The sequence below is a fragment of the Chlorocebus sabaeus genome, chromosome 9 (assembly GCF_047675955.1).
Source record: "Chlorocebus sabaeus isolate Y175 chromosome 9, mChlSab1.0.hap1, whole genome shotgun sequence".
In the NCBI taxonomy this organism is placed as follows: domain Eukaryota; kingdom Metazoa; phylum Chordata; class Mammalia; order Primates; family Cercopithecidae; genus Chlorocebus; species Chlorocebus sabaeus.
This window is the reverse complement of record NC_132912.1, coordinates 3837237-3864588: the sequence shown is the minus strand read 5'-3', so window position 1 is coordinate 3864588 and position 27352 is coordinate 3837237.

The window sequence follows — 27352 nt, the reverse complement described above, 5'->3', positions numbered from 1 at the left end:
TCCTGTAGAACTTAGAATCATAAAAAGATCCTACACAACAGGTTCCGTTCAGTCCCTTGGCCAATTTCAGCATGGTGACTTTTTCTCTACCTACTCATCTAAAATATGATTGTTATTTAATCTTATGTAACAAGATCACAGTGTCAGCATTAGAGCTGAGAGGAGAACTCAGGATTCTGGCTCCCAGTTCTGCTTGCTTCCTACTGAATCATGTTCATCACAGTTTCTGTGACCTCAGAAACCTCAGGCAACTCATGTATGGGGAATGAAGAACCGATTGCAACAGTGTCAGCTCTTACCCTATCTACCTGAATTTTTGACTTCCATTGTTACTTCATGTTTATACCTTTATTTCCCCTACCATCATCCCTTCCCAAATCAAAGAGTCTTTACCTTGTATTTTATGTTTATCCCAAACATAAGCTACCCTGGCTTCCAGAAAAATAGTGGCTGTGTACAAACCATCCTTCTGCATGGCTTTCAAACTAACTAGAGAATCCTCTGTTCAGGTACTAGATTTTTGACTTCATCATAGAACATTAGAGATCTTCAATAAATGAATGGGTGTTACTTGAATTTTCTATGTTTAAATTTCTTTTTACACCCAGAAGCTGACTTCAAGCAAGACGTTCACGTGCTAACTATTGGGTGCAGTGGCAGGCACCGCGAAGAGATGCAGCAATTCTCCTTCAGGTACTGGGACATGAACAGAAAAAATAGTCATTTGCTAAGTTGTTTTTCTACATTAGGGTTTGGATATCTGCTGCTACACCTCTTTGTCCAAACAACAATTTTGATTTATCTTTATAATCTCGGATTTCTCTTTATAATCTATAATCAGAGGCAGATTTTTAGCTTTCAGTGGTCAGGAACAGTGCTGGAAGCTTCTTTCTGCCTGTGCCCACTGCACCATTGAAGACGGTCATCAGTTTCAGCTCAGAAAGGTGAAGAACTGGGCCCAGAAGCTGCCCAGACAATGGCTTGAGGTAGTGCGTTCTGCCTCACCCTCCAGAGGCACCAAGCCGTGAGATTTCTCTTTCGGGATAAGATTACAGGCTCTATTTTTTGCTGGGCCATCGTATTGTTGGGCTCGCCACATTCACGTTAGCGAAAAGAAATGCCACCGTGATGGTACAATGGCAAGGTCCCCACAGACCCACCCACTAGCCACCCGAGTGAATTTCAAAAAGCCAGCAAAAGAGAAGCAAGTGGTCGTGGGGTGGGTTTAGCAAACATTCTTGTCTCGTGAAACAAAAACCTTGAAGATGTCAGTGACATCTGTGCCTTTTTGTCCCCAGTGGGCAAATCCAAGGAGCCCCTTCTCGGGTTAACGTGTTTTTACGAAGCATGCCAAGGTGCATGGAGCCCACGCTCCTGGGCTCCTAATAGAGGTTTTGAAGAGGGGATGGGGAGATGTTAGGAGGATCCTGAGTGGTTAATGGTTTAAAACAAAAGAAATCAACTCTGAATAACATCAGATAAACAAACAACAGCAGTGAAAGCTAACCTCATTGTTCCACAGGCTGCCCAGATAGTTCATTTCTGGTGTTTCTGGTTCTTGGTCATGCTACCGCATTGACCACCTCTACATATCAAATATTGTCTTGCTTTTTCCTTCCCAAATCCTGTGAGGGCAGTAATTATCAGCTGCATGTTAAGATAAGTTCCCTAGTGCTCAAACATGCTAATATCACCAAACGAGGAGCCAGACCATGGTCCAGATCTTTATTTGGGTTACATGTCCGTGACTCTGCAGATCGCAAATGACCAGGATTTCAGTCTCACTGAGAGCAGGCTTTCATCCTGGAGCAACTTTCGGGCCCAGGAGCTGACCTCTGCAGGCGGATTGAGCAAGGCTGCAGTGACTCACCTCCCTGCACTGGCACCCACAGATGGTCCTGAGTCAGAAGCCTGGCACCTGGGTCGGGCCGTCGGGTAAGAGTGTGCACTTTCATCGCCTATTCATCCTCGTCCTGGGAAAATCTTCCAGCCTGGGAAATGGCAGCCTGACACGTTTCCCCAGGACTCAACTTCCTGAGCAAGCACAGAAAACCCCACACCCTCCACCTTTATCGAACAAGGAGGGAGCCCGATGAGACTTGCCGAAGAAACGCGGGGAGTGTCCCGCACAACCGGATGGGTGTGGGAGGCAGAACGGGGGAGTAGAGTGGCCTGGGGTGGAGGAGGTGCCTGAATTTGCGGGGCTCCAGCGGCTCAAACCATCCGAGTCTTCAGTGCAGTATCTGTGAAAAAGAGAAAAACTTTGTGGACATTCTCTGAAATCAGCACTGAGCAGATACCCATTTCCTTTCCTTTCGCATTTGCAGAATTCAATTTTTCTAGGGGTGCAGAAAGAATTGGTTGGGAAAAGGTTGTTAAGGAAGGAAGGAAGTAGACAGAGACGGGGTTTGCTGGAAATAATGAGGAACAAGCGCGGGGCCACTCATGCACCTGTTGTCACGATTCAGCTGGACCTTCCGAATTGCACAGACCCAAACGACAGCCGTGCTGTGTGCGCCCTACGAATGACCATTTGCTAGAATAATGTATTTCCGGAATAATTTGTTTAGGGGCAATTTTATATGTGTGTACATAATATTCACAAATGTTTTATCTCCACAGTTAATTCAGTGAAGGAACTGTTAGCCGTTTTTTACCCCAGAGAATTTGAGACTGACCTAAGGACTCTCCGGCCTCCACTTCTATTGCCACACAAGCTTCTGCTGAGGCAGGAACCACTGGCTTTCCAGTGACCTCCAGTCAAAATCAACGAGGTCTGCAAACAAGTTCAACTGTCGTATTGTAGGTCCAATAAATAAAGAGCGCTTATTAAAACATACTGACTCGAGAAATATTTGACGTGGTGTGTTTGTAACAGGAAAACGGGAGCTCAGGCCTTTCTTCTCATTGAAAATACCTTGTTCACCTTGTTCTCTATGGAGAGAAAAACAGATGAACAACAAACAGATCTTGAAGCCACTGTCCTTTCTAACAGGCAGGTCGGTGGGGGGATCCTATGCAAACTGCAGGTACAAACCCCACCCCTACTTCGCAGGACTAACCTCAGGGCCCAGAGTCAGTCTTCAGGAATTCCAGCTCAATTATTAGCGTGAAAGAGAGCACTGAAGGCTGGAAATGGTCAGCTCCTTCTTTTCCAAACTGCACAAAGGCATACACCTTTGACCTCCTAATGCTTTACAGAATGGGTGTGAATCAAAAGTTCGACATCCAAGGAATTTCAACGTTGTTTGTGTGTGTGTCCTGCGTTTTCTAACCACGCTGGCTCAGCAAGTCAGGGGTAAGAACCGAAGGATAAAAAGCTTAGCCAGCTGGGCAGGGATCTCTCACAGATTACCTCGGCTTCCAATCTTTTGTTCAACCCATTTAGCCTTGAATTTTTAATGCACTTGTCAAATTTTTTTTTTCCTACCATTTCTTTCAACAGAGTCAATGATGACTTTATCTTGGTGTACATTTTTTAAAAGCCCCAAAGTGTTTGGCCTAGAAATGACACAAAATGTTAAGGTTTAAGGTGCTTTTTGCTTTCTAAAATATGCCAGAATACCAAGCTAAGTAACTTCAAACTAAGGTGATGTCAGGTGAAGAGCCCCGGAAGTGGGACATTTTGTACAGGAATATCTTCCTGGTGAGTCCATTACATGCAAAGCAGAGGAATGAGGTGTTTTTACTCTTTTATTGCTTTTAGAGTCAATTCTACATTGAGCGATAGAAACCAAGATGACTCAAGAACTCTTGGAAAAAAAAAAAACAAAAACCATCTCTTAGAGAACTGCATGGTTGTCTTACTGCCTGTGTGGAGGGAAAGCTGTGATGAAGGACTTGTAATTTTTATTTGCAGACTTTCACTTCTGCTCTCATTTGTTTGCAACCATTGGTTCCGTCTTTCATTTCCTATACCAAGTGCATCACTGAGGCCAGCTTCTGGGTATTTATTTGTAGTCCTGGTTGGCTGGGGTTCTGATGCATGAGGCCCTGCCATCTTCTATGTGAGAAGTGTTGGATGGTTTCTGGATGGAGGACTCAAGCTCATTTTAAAGGGCTCTCTTAGAAGTAGGGGTGAGTGCTCCAAGGGTGGAACATGCCTGAGGAATCAGGTTGCTCTCCCTCAGCTCTGTGCATAACCAAAGGTTTGTTACCAAATGCAGAAGTTGCCAAAGGAAGAAAATGCCACTTCAACTGCATATGGAACTGTGGTTTTGAACCCAAGTGAAAATCAGAAGATTCTGGGGAACTTGAAAGTTACCCGATCGGTTTGGCTCAGGGATTAAAAATTCAACTTCTCTTCATTCTAAATGCAATACGGAGTCTGACTCCTGCACAGGCTAAAGAAAGCAAGAAAGAGAGAGAGGAAGGAAGGAAGGAAGGAAGGAAGGAAGGAAGGAAGGAAGGAAGGAAGGAAGGAAGGAAGGAAGGAAGGAAGGAAGGAAGGAAGGAAGGAAATGTATGTTTTTCTGCACCTTGAAGAACAAAATGCTGGCCACTATTAGCCTCCACTATTCTCCTTATTGCTAATAATTAAGTACAGATTCCTTAGTTAAGCATAAAATGGTTGGAAAAAAAGTGCTGGGAGCTCAGAGGTGGGGATGATGATCTCAAAAGCTCTCTGGACTGTGCATTGCGCTCTCACAGCCTTTCATTAACCATCTCCCTCTCACCTTCAACAGGTCTGAGAGGTACGAGAACACATACTGTTTCTCAGGTATTTCTGAGAATTGTCTAGGCATATTTGTAAAAGAAAACAAAAAGCCCCTTTTATGCTTACAGGGATCCATTATCTCCAGTGTCTAATTTGGGAGCGGGACCAGGAGTAAAGTTCATGAAATCTTAGCTGGGCCAGAGGCCACTGAGCCATCCTCTGCCTGACATGGGCATCCTGAAACTGCCTCATGCCACGCGCTGCATCCAGGTTCTTGTCCTTGAGAACAGGTGGCAGTGTCAGCCAATGACGCTGGCCCTGGGCACCCAGAGGCCTCCAGGGAGCTCAGTCTGGGGACCTCCTCTTATCCAGATGGTGGGACCGTGATGCTCAGAAACCACTCTGCTCCAGAAGGACCCGGGAGCACTGTGAGCCGGGCATCCAAAACGTGGGGTTTGCACAGACTCTCCCCTTACTTCTCAGTCACATCTAGGGCTAAAAACTCTTGTCAAAAGGAACCAACCTGGGGACTATTGCAAGGAGGCATCTTTTCATCTTTGACTCTGTTGTCCTTAAACCACAGACCTCCCACTTTCCCTTGTGGCTCTCAAAGTCACTTGGTCCTGCCCCCATCCCTTCAGATTCTGCTAAGGATTGTTTCCTACAGAGCCTGAAAGTCACACAGGACAGAAATCCTTGGACTCACCTCTCAGAGCCTCCTTCTTAAGAGATGGGCCACGTCCCTGATTCGCTTTTGGGGAAATCTCCTTTTATCCCACAGTTAGAGGAGACAGAGAAGGTTCTCTGGGCACAACTGATCCTTCTAGGTGGAGACAAAATCTGTTTTGCTAAATCAACTTTCTCAGCACTCTTTCCTCCCTCTTCTTTCCTGTCCTTCCTTTTCTTCCTTTCCTGCCTTCCTCTCCCTCCTTCTGCTCTCCATGCTTTGCTTTTGTCTTTTACTTCATTTCTCTCCCACCTACCCTCCTTCTCTTTCCTCCTTTCCTGTTCTCCTTCATTTTCCTTTCTCTCTTGCCTTCCTTCCTTCCTCTCTCTTTCCTTCCTTTCTTCACTTTTTGACTTCCTTCCTTTTGCTTCTTTTCTCTCCCTCCCTCTTTCCTCCTTTCCTGTTTTCCTTCCTTTTTCTCTTTCTTCCTCCCTCCCCTTCTCCCTCCCTCCCTAATAGCATGTGCATGGCTGACAGATTGCCTGGACTTGAATCTCAACCCCGTCACTTACTGCATGCATGAGCTTGGGCAATTTGCTGAAGAGCGTACGTCTCTCTTTCTTCATCTGTAAAATGGGTTAATCATTATTTTCACCTCATGCAAGAGAAGGCCTTAGAAGAATGTGTGGTCCATGAGAAGCTCTCCATAGAGGGTGGCTATTACTATTAGCTTTTTATTCAGCCCCATCCTGGGCATATCTGTCTGCAAGGTGTGAGATGAACACAGTGGTTTCAAGCTTTTGTTTGTTTGTTTGTTTGTTTTTGACACCGAGTCTCATGCTGTAGCCCAGGCTGGAGTGCAGTGGCGTGATCTTGGCTCACTGCAGCCTCCACCTCCCAGGTTCAAGTGATTCTCCTGCCTCAGCCTCCTGAGTAGCTGGGATTACAGACACATGCCGCCACATTCGGCTAATTTTTGTATTTTTAGTAGAGAGCGGGTTTCATCATGTTGGCCAGAGTGATCTCAAACTCCTGACCTCCAATGATCGGCCCGCCTTGGCCTCCCAAAGTGCTGGGATTACAGGTGTGAGCCATCGTGCCTGGCCGAGATGAACACAGTGGGATGATGGCCTGGCCTTGCTCCCTGGTGAATGACCTGGGAGGTGTGAGCAGGCATCCTCCATCCCACCCCTCATCCCAGCATCACTCCATCAGGAGGCAGGGGACTCTGTCATCAGAGGACAATCCCAAAGTCTCTGTGAAGGAGGAGGCAGAGGAAAGGGAACCTTGCCAGGCTGCAGGAGCCTTCTGTTTCTTTGAAGGTGTGTTGATTTGGATGGGAGAGGGCAGGGAGCGGTGTCCCCGATAGGCTGTGCCTGAGTGTCAGCACAGGTGTTCCTCAGACAGTGAGACCAGTTTTGACTGGAGAAGAAAGTTTGCTGGGACAGAGTGGGACAGGATACAGTAAGACCTGACCCATCAAGGTCCCTGGGCCCATACTTGGGGAGATTTTCAGTCACCCAGGGATTTCCTTTCTTTATCTGCAAAATGATGTCTGGTGATACTGAGCTCTTTGCTGCCGGTGGCATGTTAGCTTTGTCCTGATAGAAATGGAGGGATTGGGGAGGGCTCTTGGTGTTTCTGAGTTGGAGGAAAACACTGACAAAACAGGTATTTTAGACACATGTGTCCATCTGTGGTATACAAGGTACACACAGGGAAAGAAACAAAATAGGCACTTATTTCACTTATGAAACCTGTGAAAATCCCCTGAAGGGAGGTGAGATTAGTCACAGCTTGCATATAGAGAAAACAAGCTGCAGAGAAGTAAGGAGATGGGGCTGAGGCCACCGGCTTGCAAGGGACCCTGCCTGCAGCTTCCACAGCCCAGCAGCTGGGCCATGCGGGGAGGAATGGACTGACTGGGACCTGGCATGGGTCCAGTCCTGCCACCACTTTGCTCCTGGACAGGGTCATCTGTGCCTCTTTTCATCCGGTGATTATTGCACTTATCTAATAAAAATTAGATGAGACGCTATAAATAGAAGTTCTGGATGCGGTAGGCCCCCATAGGCATCAGCTATGATTTAAACCACATGGCAATGGCATGACTCCTAGGAAGAGGGAGGCAGTGGCGAGGCTGTTCTGGTGCAAGATGAGCTCTGAGCCAGGCCCAGACAGGTTGCCCGTTAAGGCAGGAAAGGTGAGTCATTTTGTTCTCTAAGATTCCGAGAAGATGTCCTTAGGGTGATTTTTACAATGTTTCTTTGAATCACCTTTTTCTGCTAATGATGACAAACTACACTTTTAGAGATAATTTGGGTGTATTCCCTTCGCGTAATAATCCAATTTGTTGTTTTAAGAGCAAATAAGATTGGACGATGCAGGAATCTCTAGGACTTTGCTCCTAGGACTGCCAGGGAATCTTGACCCATCACTAAGTAAGATCACGTTTAAGAATACAGGTGAATTTTCTGTTTGTGGGGTTGTCTTGGCAAGACATGATTCCATAAGGACCAGTTTGCCAGGTGCAGATCTGTGGTTCACACACATAAGTGACATCTGTCGGACCATGATATTGCTCAGAAGCACTGTGGGGATGGCTGAAATTAAGCAGCCACAGGGAGACTTTTAGCTTCTTAGAGAAGTCCAAATAACATGAGAGAGACTGGTGTTGACCTTAGGTGACAAGGCCGAGAGAACTGAGCCAGTATCTCTGCAGCACAAGCCAGCAAGGCCACAGAGAAGAGGAGTCTGTTGATGCCACTGCTGCTATTGTTCTTTTGCCTGAAAAACACAGTGTTCTCTGTTCTTCATCTCCCTTTACTTATTTATTGAATTTTCTACATTATTCCATTTGCTTAAAGTTCCAGAGAGTACACATAATAACACCATTGATTGAAATAATTAAAACAGATAGCTTCAATAACAGCAAAACTGAACAGCAATGCAGCAGCTGATTTCTCTTTTGCCATTCTCTTGGGGTGTGGGTTGTGAAAAGCCAACTTGACTCCAAAGTTTTTCAATATGCTTTGCTGTTGGAAATGGCTATGCCTTAAGGAAGTCAAGACCAGCTTTGTTCTCCTTAGACCAAGAGACCTGAGAAAGGCACCTCACTGACCCTCACCTGTAAAGGGGACCCGGCTGCTCCTGGGACTGTTATGAGAGTTTGCATCCTAGAAGTGAGGTGCATAGCACCATGCTGGATGTGGTGTTTGCTTTTTAGTAAATAGGTGTTCTTTTGTTCACACAAGATGTTAGAGAATTCTGTTTTCATTTTTTAGGGGAACCTCTCAAAGGAACAAAAAGTCCTTATTTACTCAACCTGGGACTTCAACTTTATGGAAGAAGAAGAGGAAGAAGAAGAGGAAGAAGAAGAAGAAGAAGAAGAAGAAGAAGAAGAAGAAGAAGAAGAAGAAGAAGAAGAAGAAGAAGAAGAAGAAGAAGAAGAAGGAGGAGGAGGAGGAGGAGGAGGAGGAGGAGGAGGAGGAGGAGGAGGAGGAGGAGGAGAAGAAGAAGGAGAAGGGGAGGATGAAAAGAGAAAGAAGAAGGAGGAGCAGGAGGAGGAGGACAAGAAGAAGAAGGAGGAGGAGGAGGAAGAGAAGGAGGAGGAGAAGAGGAAGAAGGAGGAGGAAGAGCATGAGAAGATGAAGAGGAAGAAGAAGAGGAGGAGGAGGAGGAGGAGGAATGCATTCACCTTCTGTATGGAAAAGAACTTTCCCTAGGCAAAGTTAAGATACACAGCTGCAGGCCTGACTGAGGACAACTGTCCATTTCAGGTCCCACTCACAGAAATAATGACCCGGGCACAGGCAGCAATTGTAGCAGATGCTATTCCTTTTTTCCGTGTGTGCATCATTTTTGTTTGGTTTGTTTCTTACTCTTTGGTGGGAATTTCTGCTCGATGCTCCCACAGGACCTCAGTTCAGCCCGATCAGTGGAAAACCTGTACAGCTTGTCCCTTTATAAAAACTCCTGGTTACAGTTTTTCTTTGATATTTACTTTGGAATACCTAGAGACTCTTGCCACCCACATCCCCCTTTCCAAAACATGGCTGTGTTGGAAACAAAATTCAGGAGTCCAGAACACTGTGACTATGGGAAGAAATGTGGTCATTTAGGAACCTGGGACTCCTTCTTCCTAGCCCTCCAGACCCTGCAAAGAGCTGTTGACAAGAGCCTTAGATGAAGGCCCTGAGCCATAGCCTAGAGCAATTCTCCTTTGCCTATCTAAAGAACAGGACAGGCAGGATTAGCGAGGTAAACAAAACTTGAAGGACTTCTTAGTAGCCAGACATCTGAGGCCCTTCAGAACCACTTTGAAGATCGGGGGTGATACTGGCTGAGGCTCCATGTTTATCATTTGATTTGTGACTTTCAGTTCAGGCAGGAGACAAACAGGAGAGTTCACCAGAGACAGGTCACTTCCGTTGAATGAGTCACCATCGCCACACAGCTGCTTGTTCCGGAGCAGCTATGATGGGGACATTGTCTAGGATCCCAGGAAAAGTGAAAACAGTGACCTGAATGTTTTCAGCACAATGAATGTGATAACAGAGAATGAATAAGTGGAAACAGCTCCAACACAGTCAAGGAGATGTTGCTTTATGAGAGCTGACTTTCCCCAGAGCAGTGTGCTCCCATCACAGGGAGGATTAATTCATACATTTCAAGGCCTAAATGATAGACGATAAATGTGTGTAATTATGTAAGTGAGCCCATTGTGTTGGTACGCAGAGGTGACCACTTTTCCTGCATCAGATATTGGCCCTCTTCCATGTCAAAATTCAGAGTGACAGCTGCCAATCTCACCCCAGCATCCTCGTCTGCTAACCAGGTATCTGTACTCACTCAGCGTGCTTGCTCGGTGAATCTCAGCTGAGTCAGTTACAACAGGTTCCCTTTCAGACAGGTGAAGATTAGAAGGTTTGTGACTCAAAGAGCATGACGTGTTCCCTTTCCTCTGCAGCAGGAAGATACTCCCTGATATCGTAGCTAGTGACTCAGCCTGCCAAGACAATCCGTTTCATTCTTGTATCATTCTTGCATAAATCACGGCACAGAAAGCTTGGCAAGATAATTTTTAAATTTTAAACTCGATCAGGAGAACTGTTGAGAAAATAAGACTTCACGTTTAAGTACGTTTCCTCTCCTTGGAAGCTTTCAAGAGGCGATGCTGTGTGAAGGTTACTCCATGGTAAATAAATGATACTGTACTTCGTAGTAAATAGGAGCTCAGTGCTGATTCAGCCGGTCGCAGGCTATTCCTTCCTGAAGAACTCAAAAGCTGTTAGTATGTAAGGTGGGTTCTTCCACAAGGTGACAGGTCAAACTCTACTATCTCCCAAACCTCTTTGAAACAGGGTTCTATCAACACATACCCTCTTTGTTCACTTTCCAGTTTGGGGGGTGAGGAGAAGGGCAAGAAAAATAACTCTCATTGGAAATATTATTTCATGTTTTAAATTAACTCAAAAGATCTTGTGTTAATATATTCTCTTCGTGAATCGTTCTGAATTTAGATTCGTTTCCGTGTAGTAACTCAGATACAAAGCTAAAAATTGCAAAAATGATAGTAAGTACTCATTGAGGGTTTATTATGCACGAAACACTGAGATATGTGTTTTGTATTATTTAATCCTCTTGGAAACGGAAGCAGATACTGTTATTATCACACTGTCACCGATGAGCAAACTGAGGCCAGGAGAGGCATCCGAGGTTATGCAGAACCTAGCCCACTGACACGCGGCTGCACTCTTTCCCTGCGAGTCACAAAGTTTAGCTTTATAAGCCGGGACTGCCTTTCTTTTCACTCTGACTAGAGAAAAACAGTTCCAACACAGCCAGGAAAATGTTGTTTTACGAGACCGGACTGACCCCAGAGCGGTGGGCTCCCATTATGAGGAGGACATATTTAAAAGCCAAAAATTATAGTTCTATAAATTCATATCGTTTTATTATGTATTTATCTGAACTTTTATTTTATTGTTATTTATTTACTTTTGAGATGGAGTCGCATTCTGTCACCCGGGCTGAAGTGAAGTGGTGCGATCTCAGCTCACTGCAACCTTTACCTCCTGGTTCAAGCAATTATCTTGCCTCAGCCTCCCAAGTAGCTGGGATTACAGGCAACCACCACCACACCTGGTTAATTTTTGTATTTTTAGTAGAGGTAGAGTTTCACCATGTTGGCCAGGCTGGTGTTGATCTCCTGACCTCAGGTGATCTGCCCGCCTTGGTGAACATTTTCTATATATGTAAAATATTGTTATATAATTTACATTTTAGTTTAATATGTCAGAGCCATTTCTTTGCTTTGTGTTTTTGCCATTCGAGCTGCTATAACAGCAATACACATGGCTTAAACAAGCATTCATTTCTCACAGTTCTGGAGGCTGAAAGTCCAAGATTATGATGCTGGTAGAATCGGTGTCTGGTGGGAGCCTGTTTCCTGGCTCGTTGAGGGCGCCTTCTCCTTGGGTCCTCATCGGTGAAAGGGGGGAGGGAGCTCTCTCTGGTCATTTTTTCTAAGGGCCCTAATCCCATCCTTAAGGACACCATCCTCATGACCTCATCACCTCCCAAAGATGACATCTCCTTATACCTAACCTAAGAGGTCAGAATTTCGACGTGAATTTTGAAGGAACACAAACATTCAGTCCATAACACCTTCCAGAGAGTTTAGAGTATGTGTTCCCAGGCTCAGCTCTGTTGACATTCTGACAGAAACAGTTCTTTGTGGTAGGAGACTGTTCTGCACACGATGTGTTCAACAGCACCCCGGCCCTTACCCACTAGATGCCAGGGGCATATCTGCCACTTGTGACAAGCAAACTTACCTCCAGACATTGCCACATGTGCCCTGCTTGGGTGGGATGTGGGAAGTCAAGTCAACCCCAGGAGAGAGAGCCACTGATGGAGACGTTTCAGGGCAATCTTATTCCTGAAGTCCTGAGTCTTAGTTAGAAACATAAAATATGTGAGTGACAAACACCCCAAGACTTCCTTGCTGAACAGCAGGAAATCAGTCTCCTGTACCCCCACTCCTCACCTCCAGTGGGCATGACCAACCTTTTCAGTCCTCAGTGGGTTTTCTTTCGTCCTCCTTGGGACTGTGTAAGGGTTCCTGATGTCTCCACCAGTCCCTAGCCTGACACCTGCTCCCCATGGCTCAGGACGCTGCCCCTCCAAAGGCCTGGCCCAAAACAGGAGCTGATAATCTGGCATGACTTCTTGTAATAAGCCTTCCACTTTCTCTCTGATTAGATTTATTTTCTTTTTCTCCTTGGGATGGGAAACATTCAGAGTTTGACTCTTGATTTGCCCACCACCCCAGGGTTGTGTCCCACATGGCTTCTTTGGGGTATTTAGAAGAAAAATCCTCCTAATAAATCAACAGTGAGAGCCGGGAGCAGTGGCTCACACCTGCAAATCTCAGAACTTTGGGAGGCCGAGGAGGGCAGATCACTTAAGTTCAGGAGTTCAAGACCAACCTGGCCAACATGGTGAAACCCGTCTGTACTAAAAATACAAATATTGGCTGAGCATGGTGGCACACGCCTGTAATCTCAGCTACTTGGGAGACTGGGGCAGGAGAATCACTTGAACCCGGGAGGCAGAGGTTGTGGTGAGCTGAGATTTGACCACTGCACTCCAGCCTGGGTGACAGAGCCAGATTCTGTCTCAAAAAAAAAAAAAAAAAAAAAAAACGGTGATAGAGAATGGTTTTCTCTAGTCCTCAAAATGTTTTTTATGAAATAGACCCCATCACAATGAGACCTGGTACATTCATGATGTCAGAATCATCACACAAAGGTGCACACTGGTGTATTTAAACTTGGGATATGACATGCTTGCCCCTGTGCAAAGTGTACATGCCGACTTCCACTCTCTACGGGGTCACTCTGAGGCCACCAGGGGCTACGCTGACAACACGCAGTCCTGCAGGAAGCAGAGCTCCTCCTGGCCTCCCCAACACCCTTGGGGCAGAACGGGAACTTCTCCAAGCACCTGTCCTCCTTCTACTGTAATTTCTCCTTCACCTCCAGAAATTGTCTTTATATAATGTAAAGCCTTAGTTCAAGGGCTTGTCTCCAGAATGATGCCTTATGACATACAATTTTCTGGGAAAATTTTTACCTCTTTCCCATTAAAACTATATCTGTGTCCACAGTGACACGTTCCTGAGAACGCTGTGGACAGAAGACACAAATGTCTCATACCTGAACTTAGCCCATGTGTCTCCTCTGTGCTTATTGTGTTTTTGTTAGAATCGGGATGTGTTCATTCTAAGTGTAAAAAGAACTCAAATTAAGCAGGATATAAGACATATAACTAAACCTTTTAAAACTAATATTTATCTGAAATAAGACATTCTGTGTTATTTTTAGGTGAGGTGAGAAAAACGTCCTATTATAAGATAAATAATTTCTTATAATGGAAAGAAACATACATATTTCCTATTAAATAACCTCTAAAATTATTTTAACATTTCCACCAAATTTATTAATGATAAATAGAAGTCAAGAAATAGTGCCATTGAGAATATCCTATATCGAAGAATCTTGTTTTATAAAGCATCTTCCCATACAATGATAATCAGTTACTGTAATATCTTTTCAAGTCATACCACTCAGAAATATTTTAAATATTATACAACTTTGTGTGTATATATATATATTTATGCATATTTTCTTTAGTCAATGCTGTGATGCTTTACACAAGTCAAATATGATGTTCATAATCTTAGAAAAGATCTCATAAAGAACTTGGTAACTAACTTAGAGTGTATGTGAGACTCTTTCAGGACACTCTTAAGAAATCACTTTGGTATTGTATTCTTTGCTTGAGTATAACTTGATCATACGAGTCCAGTCTGTGTTTCCATGTTTCTGCATTTGAATGAAACTAAACTGAAATGCTTGGAACCAGTGCGTTTCCTCTCTGAAGGCTCTGCAGCATGGGCCATGTGACTGACCTCAGATGTTAAAGGAAACCCAACTCCAGGAATCGGACCTCACTCAACTGAGCAAAACACGTAACACCAGCCTATGTCTCCACTCACCCTTGAAAGAATGGAGGGAAAAGCTTCTCCTGCTGGGCTGCGTCCTGCAGCCGGGAATCCTGGCGGGAGACAGAGGCCACTGATGCACTTCCGACGGGTGGGTGGGTGGTCCATGTGTGCGTACGTGCGTGTGCATGTGTGCATGTGTGTGTGTGTGAGAGAGATAGGAATGTGTCTTCCTTAACAGAAGACATTTCCTGTGTTCAAGTGTGATTTCTCTATTTATCTACAATCTCAACTAGAAGCATAGAAAGCATTCTCACTCATGTTTAGGAGGAAAGAAGTCCAGCTGTGTCCATGAAAGCATTAATATTATTTCTCCCCCACCCCTTCGATATCTTGCCCAAAGCGTTAGACATTCACGTATGTTTAGGCTAAATACTTTATTCTATTTAGCTGAGCATTTCCAATATGTTAATAGGAATATGAGAGAAGCGATACGCTTGAAAACATCACAGTTAATTCCGCCATTGCAAGATAGAGTGATTGATTGATAGATGATGGATAGCTAGACATAGGCAGATAGTGGATAGAGAAGCATAATAACTTAAGTGGAAAATGGTCAGAAGTAGCAAAAGTTAAGAGGAAAATTGCCTTGAATTTCCCCACTGAGCTACCTTTGGCAGTGTCTAGGAGCCCCAGGAAGCACTCAGCACACATGTATTAATCAAGCATGCCTTAAACATTCAAGCCTGGACACACAAAGCAATTTCAGTTTTTTTGTGAAATAAATAGCAGCTATTAAAAACATACTTGGACACAACTGTTTTCAGTCTCCAGACAAAGGCCAAATAATCTGAGATGTGCGCTGGGGGGAAGAAAAGGCGGGCTTTCAGTTTCCTTTGGCATGAATTTGATTTGTGCAAAGTGCTGAGCCTCCACATCCTGGGAGAAGCCTCAGCCTAAAGCGCCCCTGGGGCCACGCTGGTTCCCTTCCCTGGTGGCTGGACCTGGGTCCTCTCAGGGGCTCCCCAGCCGGCCTGCAGGGTCCGCTGGCAGCCCTAAGTGGGCCCTTTGCTTCAATTGTCTCTGATGTCACTAAGCTGCTGCAGGACCGGAAATGGATACAATGTCAGACTCCATCTTAAACCCCAAGGACTGTGTCAGGGCCACTGTCATTTCATTCCTCTCTTTCAAATGTCTTCACAAATGTAATTAATGCGGGATCAGCTGTCAAATCCATCTTTTAGCAATCAAATCTTAGGTGGCCAGATTCGATTTTGCTTTGGGTTTCCTGATGGTTCAGAATGTATTCCACGCAGCTTCCCCTCCTTCTCAGCCAGTTCCCCGACCAGCTCAGGAACAACTATTTTTAGATCCAGGCAAGCCCCAGGGCGTCAGACAGTGAATTATTAGCTGTGACTTTAAAAATAGTCATGGAGACACTTTCGAAACCTCTGATTTCTCCACAGCATGTGAACTTGAATTTACATCCCGCCTTTACAGCCCACATTCCTGCGGTGTAGAGAGAGGCAGGCCGCCAATGCCGTCCACATCTGATGTTCCTGTTTTTCTCTTTTTTTTTTTTTAATTGAGGTGGAGTCTCGCTCTGTCTCCCAGGATGGAGGGTAGTTGCATGATCTTGGCTCACTGCAACCTCCACCTCCCAGGTTCAACTGATTCTCCTGCCTCAGCCTCCTAAGTAGCTGGGATTACAGGTACTCACCACCACACCCAACTAATGTTTGTATTTTTAGTAGAGACAGGGTTTCACCATATTGGTCAGGCTGGTCTTGAACTCCTGACCTCAGGTGATCCACCCACCTTGGCCTCCCAAAGTTCTGGGATGACAGGCGTGAGCCACCGAGCCCAGCCTAGTTCTTATCAAAGCTCTGAAACTACTCATGGGGTCACACTGGCGATGCACAGTGTCCTTGGATCACGTGGCTGCATTCAGGAGCAGCCCCTGTGCTCTGCACACCCCACTGGGGACCTTCACAGATGCTTCGCCCGACACACACAGCCAAGGACAGGGCAGCGCTCAGAGCTACTCCACCAAGCCAGAAACCTACTTGCTCTACCTTTTGCTCTTTCCTTTATATATATTTTTTCATAATGTGGAGGTCAGATGGAGGCAGCATATTAAATCTTAGCACTAACCTGAATGCTCTACTTGATCAGGGTCTAGGAAAGCAGGGTCTTCTGTAAAAGACCTGCTGGTGATTGTTGAATATGATGTTTCATAAAACTGGAGAATATCAACACAGTGTCATTCCAAACTCCTTATTTTATAGAAAATAAATGGAGGCCTGGAGATGGTAAAGGACTTTCAGCAGGATTACGACAAAACCATAACCCTGATGATGCCTGAAGTGTCCAGACTCCCAAATTCATGCGGTTTGGAGAACTTTCTGCCTGACAGCAGCAGGGAGTTGTAAGCAGCGTTCAGCGTCACCCAGAAATGCTTGTGTGTCAGATCAGCCCTTCCACAGAGGGTTCTGCAGAGATGAAAGCAGACACGATGGCGAGGAAAAGGTTAAACACTTCCATTCTCCAGGACTGCCTGGCATCATTCTTTGCGCTCACCGATCTCATCTTCAAGATTCGCGACTGTGGGCAGGAGTGCAGGTGGGGGAGTCAGCACCACTGACATCCTATGAATTCATGCCAGCCAGTCACTTCTGCTTTCAGGAAAAGACTCAGATTTCCCTCAGTCTTAGGAACATTACAAAAAAAAAAAAAAAAAAAAAACAGCTTTCGGTTTTTTTTTTTTTTTTTTTTTTGAGGAAACTGTCTTTCATACTAGATTTAAAAAGGAAGGTGTTTTAGAAGTGACAGATGCAAATATCCCCCACCAGTGTTTGTACAGCTTTGGGCAAGTAAGAGGTCAACCTCCAGTTGTTGACAGGGAGAGGTTTTGTGAGCAAAACACCTTTATCATGAAATATTATCTTGTAAAAATATTTACTAGGGTGTAAGTGCAGAACATTGTGCTTCTAATGAGGCACATGAATTTTGAAACCGTGATCCAGTCCCACAAAACAATACCCAGGAAAAGGCCGTATTTTTCTCAGCCCTTGCTGTACATGTTGTTTGTATGGAACTGCTCCCTGACTGGCTCTGCCTCTTGTTTTGAAGTTCTGTTTTTACGGTTGACCACGCTTCCCGGTCACACAGAATACCTTTTTATTACGACCCCTGATTTTAGTGTAAAAGAAATTTGAGTTTATGTCATAAAGTGACGGTCACTCCTAAGAACCAAGCTTGAGAGGAAAATTGTGTTCCTATCTGGCAGACATTCTCATTTCCCTCCATCTTTGGCATGGCCATCTTCTGTGGTGTTCATAGTGAAACAGAGTCAGCCATCAAACCTGAGGTGTTAGGACAGCGTCCTGGTAGTGATAAAGACACGTGTAGCGTGGATGAGGTGCCTTCACGGGAAAAACAGAGCCATCCTCTGTGTCTTCAGAAAGTTCCAGAATCTGTGTATTTGGGCTTCGGGCATGCGCAGTGTGCTTAGGGACTGTGGCTGCAGGTGGTCAGATACCTAGGACCACGGGAGGAGGAAACGGAACTTTGGGAGCAATGCCCTCCCCAACTTTTCCTGTAATTCAGAGCCATAAATAGAACTGGAAATGAAGTCAGGCTCCACATTACCCAGCACATCATTCTGTGGGGATTACAGCCTCATTCATGCCCGGATTACTGCAACAGCCTCTGAGCTGCGTCCTGGGCCAACGCTGTCCACATTCCATTCAGCTCACACGCTCGCGCCAGGCTAAGCCTTCCTGGGTGCTGCTTTCATCCCACCGTCCCCCAGTTTGAGAAACAGACAACGTTCCCTGTGCCCGCTTCATCCTGCCTCAGCCCCAGCAGCTTTATGGTGCTCCAGGGGCCCTGGCTGATGTCCTCCACAACCTGCATCCCTGTGTCAGGGACACTGTTCTCCAAGCCCCCTACTCACGCATCTAGGCGCACCCATGCCTGGTCCCATGCTCCTGCAGACGCTCCCTGATCCTCCACCTCTGCAGACAGGGGCTGGATTCATATCAGTGGTTCCCAAGGAGATTCCATAGACCAGAAGGGAGAGAATCAGCTGTGAATTTTTACTGCAAATAATGTCATGGGTTGGCAGAGCCATCAAAAGTCCCTTCCCAAATTAAACAAAATGGGGATATGCACCCCAATCCCCGACACACACAAATCTCTATTTATTTTAAGTCAAACTCAATGAAGTCTGAAAGGCTTCCAATTAGTGGCGTTGCACAGCTGCTAGTTCAGCCTCCCTTGGATTGTGGGATGTGCAGGCTTGTGGGGCGTTCTGTCCACAGAGGACACACCAGAATGTACGGGGTGACCAGAAGCCTCCAGCAGGGCTGTCATCTGGCAGAAAAGTTTGAGGTCTTTGGCTTTGCTGGAGAGTCTGGCAATGTGTGTAAGAACAGTGTTTAGGGTGGGTAGATAGATAGGTTTAAAAAATCAATTAATCCAGATTTTACAGCCACAAGTGGACTTAGCATCTTCATGTTCAAGGTGGAGAAATGAGCTCTAATGGTTAAATGACTTTCTTACATGTCTTGGCAGCAGAACTGGAGGTGAAACCCAAGCATGTGGCCCCCACGCGGAGTTCCCACCGCACTGCAGTGCTTCTCTGCATTGCATTGCACTGCGGTGTGAAATTTATACATTTAAAAATGTTTTAGTCTATACAAAAATCAGCTGAGTGTGGTGGCACGTACCTGTTCTCCCAGCAACTCAGGAGGCTGAGGCAGGAGCATCTCTCAAACCAGGGAGGCAGAGGTTGCAGTGAGCTGAGATCGTACCAACTGCACTCCAGCCTGGGCAACAGAGCGAGACTCTGTCTCAAAAAAAAAAAAAAAAAATTTTGTCTAGTTGTAAAATATATATTTACTATAAGTATTAGACTGTAGGAACAAAGAATAAAGAAGAAGGAAGAAAATAATTCACTATCCAGCATTACACATAGTTACTGATCCTGTCAAGTTCTTGTTCGCTCTCTCCTTTTCCTTATGTCTTTACATCAGAATCCTATCTTATATATTGTTTGAAACCTGACCTTTCTCATAAAATATATGAATATCTTTTCAGATTAATAAACATCGATGTACACAACAACTTTTAAGATTGACCTGGCCTCCTACTACACGGCTGTAATCTCATTCTCTTGATCATTTCCACGTTGATGCCATCTGGAATACTTCCAATTGCCATTACGATTTTAAGGCAGCTCATCAATTTCCTCATCAATTTTACATTTGTGTTTCCTTCACTTGTGACAATTTCCTGAGACCTTTTGTACTGTGGCACCCTGCTGGGAGCAGCTGTGGTATTGCAGAGCGTCATAGGCTCGTCTCTAATTTTAATGTTCTTTCAAGCAAGGGACTGTTTTTTAGGAAGGTGCAGCACACTTTGATGAGTTGGATATCAAGGTCTGCCTCTATGCTGATATTTATTTACTCTTTGGTTCCTTCAGTGCTTGTTTTCAGCCCAGTGTTCCTGCTATTTCATGGTGATTGGCAGAAGTCACACTTCTGAGAGATGGGAGGAGGGATTCTTCTTTCTGTCTCATCCCATCACCTGTTCCAGAAGGCAGCTGGAGCAAGATGCATATGGTGACAAGACTGTTAGGAGGAAGGAGGAATTCTAGAAAACAATGGGACATCTTCAAAGGTGAAGAACTTTGCAGCTCATGGAATTACAGTTAACTGAGAACCTTGGTTCGAATGAGTGGATGGATGACTATTGGAAATAGAATAGTGACTTCATATAAACTGAATAATGGGTGGAGATAGCTTTTGGACATGTGAATATCGAATGCACGTGTGTTTTTGTGGATTAGAGAGCGCGAGAATGTTCTGACTGCCTGGTATGGTCCAACGGAAAATAAAGAGGGGTAGTGATTGTAAGACTTTTAGGAGTAAAATTGATTATTTTTATATCATAATATAATGAGAAGCTTTATTCAAAGCCTGAGATTGTTTTATTTTTAAATTTTTAGTTATGTATTTGTTTGCTTTATTTTTTTTATTTTTTTGAGGCCGAGTCTCACTCTGTTGCCCAGGCTGGAGTGCAATGGTGCCATCTTGGCTCACTGCAACCTCCGCCTCCCGGGTTCCACCAATTCTCCTGCCTCAGCCTTCCGAGTAGCTGGGATCACAGGTGTGTGCCTCCACTCCTGGCTAATTTTTGAATTTTTAGTAGAGATGGAGTTTCACCCTGTTGGCCAGGGTGGTCTCAAACGCCTGACGTCAGGTGATCCATCTGCCTTGGCCTCCCAAAGTGCTGGGATTGCAGGTGTGAGTCACCGCATGGGTCCTTGTTTACTTTAGAGATAGAGTTTGCTCTGTTGTCCTGGCCTGAGTGCAGTGGTACCACTGGAGCTCATTGTAGCCTTGAACTCCTGTGCTCAAGGGATCCTCCCACCTCAACCTTCTGAGTAGCTGGAATTACAGGTATGCACCACTGCAACCAGTTTGGAATTGTTTTAATATGGCAAAGGATGGTAGGAAAAGGAAATATTAAGCTTTCAGTCCTCAAGGTCAAGGACAAAGTCATGTTGATCATCTATCAGCAACGTGGGGCACAGAACTGGTGAGGGCCACATAAAGGTTTCCTGATGCTCCTTGAATGGGATGCTTGTCCTTCCTCGCTGTTCATTGCAGCTACTTTATTGCTCTACTTAGTACATAGTTAATCCAATCAGCACTATTGATAAAGAGATTATGCTAGACGCTGTCTTTGTTTTAACCTTCTTTCTTTCCTCATAAATTGTGACTCTGATATCGATGGTGAGATTTCAAAATGTCAAATACTTACATTATTCTAGTAGTTAATTGAGAAAAATACAAAGATACAGAAAATAATAGGGAAAAGTAAAATATATAGATAATGATTTCAGGGAAGCTTAATAATAATTAAACACACACACACACACACAACAGGAGTTACAGCAAAAGAAACTTGGAAAAACAGAAATTATAAAAGAAATAAATCAAGAATATTGTTCAAAGCTAAAGAATATGAACCTTTAAACCAAAAGGCTCACAAACTGCCAAACATTCAAATTAAAAAAAGAATTGAATTTAAACACTTGCTTGGGAATGGTATGTAATCAAGGTTAAACGGAGTAACAAAAGTGTTCAAAATTGAGAAAGAATCACTGAAAAAATGATAAAAATTGCTTTAGCAGCATTGAACAAAAAATGCAATAAAGCAAAACCTTCAAATTAGTGACAAAAGTTATTTTGAAACACTACTTCTTTCGTTTAGTAAATCTATTTTTTAATGGGCCTACACTAAGGAAGATATTTGTTATTTTATACATTTTTAATTTAACCGACAGATTTAGATGCAATATTGCTATTCATTCTGTTTCCGATATTTAGAGCTCTTAGAAGAGAAATCCTAAGCAAACGATCCTGTTTATTTTCTCTCCAAGTTTCACATCTACAGGAGTTAGTTTGGATAAAGAAAACATAATATTCTCATTCTGGGCTTTTTCTTTTTCTCGAACAAATTTTCATTCATCTGTTGATACATATATGACAGTCTTGTTTTAAAAAGTTATAAATTTCATGGTTTCTTTTAGGCAGGTTAAAATATTTTTGCTAACCCATTCATTCGTTCATGCATTTGTTCAGCAAGCTTTATTGAAAGCATATCATATCCCATGCATTGTGATAGGTACAGGAGATGTAAACAACAGCTGCATTGTTTGTCTTCAAGGGCACACACACACACATATAAACACACACATATATACACACACACGTATATATACACATATACATATATATACTCTATATGAATGTATAGAGGCAAATACATAAAATGTGCGTGCATGTGCGTGTGCGTGTGTGTGTGTATAGTTCTTGTCTTCAAGGTCCATATATATATTTCTTTTCTTCAATGACACACACACACTAACACACACACACACATATACACACACACACACATATACACATATAGATATATATGCTGTGCATGCATGTGTGTGTGCGTGTGTGCATGTGTGTGTGTGTGTATAGTTCCTGTCTTCAAGGTCCATATATATATATATATTTCTTGTCATCAAGGATACACACACACATGCATATATATGACAAAAAGTGTATATGTGTACCTTGAAGACAAAAAAAAAAAATAACAGGAGTTACAGCAAAGTAAACTTGGAAAAATAGAAATTATAAAAGAAGTGAAACAAGAATATTGTTTAAAGCTAAAGAATATGAGCCTTTAAACCAAAAGGCACACAAAATACCAAACAATTCAAATTAAAAAAGAATTGTATTTAAATACTTGCTGGTGACTGTTACATAATCAAGGCTAAATGGAGTCACAAAAGTGTTACTATACACACACATGCATACATGAACACACACATGTATATGTGTGTATATATGTGCGTGTGTGTATATATACATATATATATAGAGAGAGAGGGAGAGAGAGATTGACAGAACTGGCTGATGAGATGATGAAGACCTAGAAGTCTCACAATCTGTTGTCTGCAAGCTTCAGGAACGCTGGTGTTGTGACTCAGTCCCAAGTCCCAAGTTCAAATTCGAAGACCTAAGAACCAGAAGCTCCCACCGTGTGAGGGCAGGAGAAGATGGATGTCCTGGCTACAACACAGAGAGAAAGTTCACCCTTCCACTACTTTTTAAATACTGTTTGGGCTCTGAAAGTGAAACCGCCTTTGCAAAATTATGACTGAGACAGTGAAAAAGATCCAGCTTAACCAATTCCATCTTGCCGCTAACCTCCAAGCTGTCCTTGTTCATTCTTGGCATAGGCTGAACTAACTTTCGGAGAAACTTAGTTCATAGTTTATAGTTTAAAACAAAGACGATAGCAGCCCTTTCCCAAAACAAACCTCCTTCTTGCCTGGGGACTAGGCTACTAACATTAGCCATAAGATTAGAAATTATGATTTAGGAGTCATGCAGCTGGAGGCTACAAGATTCTGACCCTCCTTAAACTGCTTCTGGAATCCGTGCTTGAGATGGTTTGTAGACCCTGCACCTGATGAAACAGCTGGCCCCATACAGATGGATAAACTGGCCCATCCGATCTTGTGACCCCCACTCAGGAGCTAACTCAGCCCAAGAAGACAGTGACGTGCCATGATTTCATCTCCAGCCCAACCAATCAGCACTCCCCGACTCACTGCCCCTCCCCACCCACCAAATTATCTTCAAAAACTCTGAACTCCAAATGTTCAGGGAGACTAATTTGAGTAATAATAAAACTCCAGTCTCCCACACAGGCTCTGTGTGAACTACTCTTTCTCCATTGCAATTCCCCTGTCTTGATAAATCTGTTCTGTGTATGCAGCGAGCAAGGTGAATCCACTGGGAGATTACAAAAGGACTGGATCACGCCCACGCACATTGGCAAGGGTGGATCTTCTTTACATCCATTCACCAATTCAAAAATCAATCCCATCAATTCAACTAAAATGCAAATCTCTTCCAAAAACACCCTCACAGACACACCTGGGAATGGACTTTTACCAGCTATCTGGGCATCCCTTTGCCCAGTCAAGTTGACATAAAATTAACTATCAAAAAAGTCTTTCTGAAAAGTTGATTAAAGATCTTAGTTTTACCAATCAAGTAAAAATATACATTGCAATATAAAATATTCTTTTGTGAATCTTTTTCTGAAGATTTAAAAATTATCCAATAAATATGTGTAATCTAGATTTTATTATAGTAAAAACCACTATGTCCGCTGACTGGTAAAAAAGCAAGGCCTGTAAAACAAGGACCACTAAAATGTGAGCTGGCAGAGGACAGGGTTTTGGCTGCATTCTTACGGCTGTGTCTGTGGCACCAGGGACATGTTTGATTTCAGTGGGTGACTTGGCACTTAGTAAATGCATTTGCTGGCTGAGTCGAACACTTACTATGTGTCAGACTCTGGATTTAACACACACTCTCTTACCCAAATTTCACAACTGTCCTATGTAATAGACATTACCCTGCATTCATAATACTGAGAAAACAGAAGTATTAAGGGCTTGAGTAACTTGCCTGCAATTCTCTAATTAGTGAGTGATAAAGTCAGAATGCGAATCTTTACCTAAATGCCTCACTTTATGACCAACCTGCGAAACAGCTACTGGTATCTCATGTGTACTGAAGATGAGGTTTCCTGGTTCAGCCGATAAGTCACTCTTGTCTGTGGGGACCTACACATAGGGATGATTCAGCTTCAATAGACTCTGCTCCCTTTAACCTATTCTGAAGGGTTACATAATGGATTTTTCTCTTTTACTAACGTGTATCATTTTATTAGCGTTTGAAATTTTGTAAAAGATAATATCTGAAGGGTGTAAGACAGCAAGCGAGAAAGAAACGCTCAGAAGAGACTTTGAGTAATGCTGAGTAATGTTACCTGAACTTCCTGCTCGACTGGGGTCCTTCTTGTACCATATAGTGAGTAAAGGGTGAAACGAAAATCTTATCTCAACATCCTGCCCCTGTGGATGACAAGTAAACTTTGCTATTTATTTTATCATTGATAGTAGCGTGTCCATATTTACAAAGGGAGGAGCTCTTACACGAAAGCATGTGTCAAATACCTAATTACAAAAGATATTGACCCTCATACTCTAAGTCAAGTGATATATTTCCTATCATTTTCTGCAGAATTATGATAAAGCAGAGTGTGTATAAAGTCAAGTTACCCATTATTCTAGCACTGTTAGTGTTTATATGAAACATGTCAAACATGAGAATAACCCCCATTTGAAAATGTATTTTTTTTTTGGTTACTTAGAGCTACATTATTTTTTTCTTTTTTTTTCTGAGACAGAGTCTCGCTATGTCGTCCAGCCTGGAGTGCAGTGGCGTGATCTTGGCTCACTGCAAGCTCTGCCTCCGGGATTCACGCCATTCTCCTGCCTCAGCCTCCCGAGTAGCTGGGACTACAGGCACCCACCACCACGTCCGGCTAATTTTTTGTATTTTTAGTAGAGACAGGAGTTCACCATGTTAGCCAGGATGGTCTCGATCTCCCGACCTCGTGATCTGTCCATCTCAGCCTCCCAAAGTGCTGGGATTACAGGCATGAGCCACCGCACCCAGCCTATTTTTTTCTTCTTATAATACATGTGCATTGTAGTACATTTGAGAAACACAGAAAGGAACAAAATTTTAAAAAAATGATTTGAAAACTTGCCATGCCCAGATGGTGTCTATGAATATTTTGTTGTATTTCTTCCTATGCCTATATGTCTATTATAACAGGATACAATTTAGGTGATGACTTTTTTCCTCTTAGCATTAAATCACTGGTAGTGTCTGATTTTACTTTATCATTTCCAGATAGTAGTAGTAAAATCCAGAGGGGATGGATCCAAATAGTACTCTATTTAGACATCTTGTCACTTAAGAGTCTCATAATTTTCTCTGATCCTCAGTTTTTCCATGTGAATAATAATTGTCACAATATTAATTCACAGGTTTGTGGAGAGAATCAAATGAACTCATGCATGGTGGAACGTTTGATGTAACGTATGGCTCAAACTAAATGTTCAATAACAAGTTACTATTTAAAAAACACTTAGAAATTCTAATGATTGCACAATCGTTCATTATATCGATATACTTTTATTTATTTATTCTTTTTAAATTTTTTTTCGATTTAAGGGAATTCTAGAAAAACAACCATCTTGAGTCAATATTCTTGTTATATCCTTAAGATAGATCAACAGGAATGGAATCACTATGTAAAACACTGTCATCTTTTAAGAATAGTGAAAGGAATTTGAAAATTGTTTTTAAGAAAGGCTGTAGCCAATTATACTGGCATCAGGATGCCTGTTTCACCACAACCCCAAGGTGCCAATTAAAATATGTTTTCTTAGAAAGTAATCAACATTCTTATAGAGAAATTAGACAGTGTGGATGAGAACAAGAAGAAAATAAACATCTCACAACTCATAATCACACATGAAGACTATTGCTTTTTTGTTCATACACATTCTGATTCTTCCTTGCATATGTAAGAATTTTTATTCTTTAGCAGCATCATTTTATTAAAAATCTATACCAAATAATTATATTACTTTTACTTAGTTATTCTAAAAGCATTTACTTTTAGTAATAAAGGAATAACTATCTTTTGTCACATCATAAAATATCTAAGGGCATAGCACATGATTATTAAAGGAAAAATAGCCCACATAGATTAACACAGAAAAAATTAAAATAATATAAAATTCCACCACTCCAGAATAACCACTTTGTTGCATATACTTTTATGTATTTTTTAAACTATATTTTATACATAGTTGACCCTTGAACAATGCAAGGGTTATAGGCACTGACCACTTGTACAGTTAAAAATTCATGATATGGTTTGGCTGTGTCCCCACTGAAATCTCATTTTGAATTATATTCCCACACTTCCCATGTGTTGTGGGAGGGACCCAGTGGGAGATAATTTAAATCATTGGGGTGGTTTCCCCCATACTGTCCTCATGGTAGTGAATAAGTGTCACGAGATCTGATGGGTTTATTGGGGGTTTCTGCTTTTGCTTCTCTCTCATTTTCTCTTGCCACTGCCATGTAAGAAGTGCCTTTCACCTCCCACTGTGATTCTGAGGCCTCCCCAGCCACGTGAAACTGTAAGTTCAATTAAACCTCTTTTTCTTCCCAGTCTCAAGTATGTATTTATCAGCAGGGTGAAAATGGACTAATACAATTCACATATGACTTTTGACTCCCCCAAAATACTGATAGGTGACTCCTGACATGAAGCCTTATTGATAACACAAACAGCTGACTAACATATAAGTAAGACTAGTATCTACATGTATTTTATGTATTCATGGCATACTTTTTTCTTAATTTTTTCAGGATTTCTAGGCTAAGCAATTCATCTGCAAGGTTTTTAAAATTGTTACAATCTCTAAAAAATTTTTCAATATATTCACTGGAAAATCCACACATGAGTGGACTAGAGTAGTTCAAACCCGTGTTGCTCAAGG